Raw genomic sequence first — 1,552 nt, forward strand, 5'->3', positions numbered from 1 at the left:
AAAAAAAAAAAAAAAAAAAAAAAAAAAAAAAAAGAGGGTAACCAATTGTCTAGAATTCCATGCCTAGCAAAAATGGTCTTCAAAATTAAAAGGGAAATAAAGACGTTTCAGGACAAAAAGAATTTATCACAAGTAGGACTGCATTAAAGAAAATACTAAAGCTGTCTTCAGGTGCAAGTAAAATGAACCCATTTGGAAACTCAGAGGTGCAAGAAAAGGAAATTAGTGTTAAGTAACTATATGGATAAATCTAAATAAATATTGGCTATATACAATAATGTCATGTGGAGTTATATATATGTTATACATATATATTTTATATATATAGAAATATATATAGAGATATAAAGATATATAGTTATATCTATATATATAGTTAGAGAGAGAGAGAGAGAATAAAATGCACAAGTGACATAAAAGTCAAGAGGTGATTTGTATTCGGGTTCTCCAGAAAACAGAAGAGGAGAGAGGGATATATAGAATATAAGCCATATTATATATGATAATATATAAGCCACTTTTGATTTAATTTTATTTTTGAGACAGAGTCTCACTCTATTGCCCAGGCTAGAGTGGAGTGGCATGATCTGGGCTCACTGCAACTTCTGTCTCCCAGGTTCAAGTGATTCTAGTGCCTCAGCCTCCTAAGTAGCTGAGATTACAAGCACGTGCCACCATGCCCGGCTAATTTCTATATTTTTAGTAGAGGCAGGGTTTTACTATATTGGCCAGGCTAGTTTCAAACTCCTGACCTCAGGTAATGTACCTACCTTAGCCTCCTAAAGTGCTGAGATTACAGGCATGAGCCACCATGCCCAGCCATAAGCCACTTTTTAATAATATGTATGTCATAGGAGATAAATATTTTATATATGCTTTACATTTAATATGTCATAGGAAAAATAAGCTACATATATATAACATATTCTATATAAAACAATCTAATGTTATATGTTCTATATCTTATATATTCACTGTATTATATGACTCCTATGACATATTAAACATATATAGCATATAAATGTCTCCTGTCACATACATACATATTATAAGAAATTGACTTATGTGATTATGGCACCTGGGACATCCAAAGATGTGCATTTAGCAAGCTGGAGCTCTGGAAAAGCTGTTGGTATAGTTCAAATATGAGGGCAGGAGACTAATGTCCTAGCTCAGAGTAATTTTCTCTTATCAGCCTTTTTATTTTATTCAGGTAATCAATTAATTCAATGAGGTCCACCAACATTGGGGAGGACAATCTGTTTTATTCAGTCTATGAATTCTAATGCTAATCTTATTCACAAATACCCTCACAAGCACACCCAGAATAATGTTTGATCAAATGTCTGGGCACCCTGTGGCCCAGTCAAGTTGACACATAAAATTAACTATCACAGTATTCTTGGAGTTAAAATCTTTTAGGGTTGTTGCATTATTTAGCCAGAAGGTAAAAATTCAAGTAACGTTGGAGATTAGAATTAATGTTGAAATCTTTAAGGTAACTGCTTAAAAAAAAAAAGTAGGGCCGGGCGCAGTGGCTCACGCCTGTAAT

Source organism: Cebus imitator, unplaced genomic scaffold (genome assembly GCF_001604975.1).
Source record: "Cebus imitator isolate Cc_AM_T3 unplaced genomic scaffold, Cebus_imitator-1.0 Scaffold160, whole genome shotgun sequence".
Lineage (NCBI taxonomy): Eukaryota > Metazoa > Chordata > Mammalia > Primates > Cebidae > Cebus > Cebus imitator.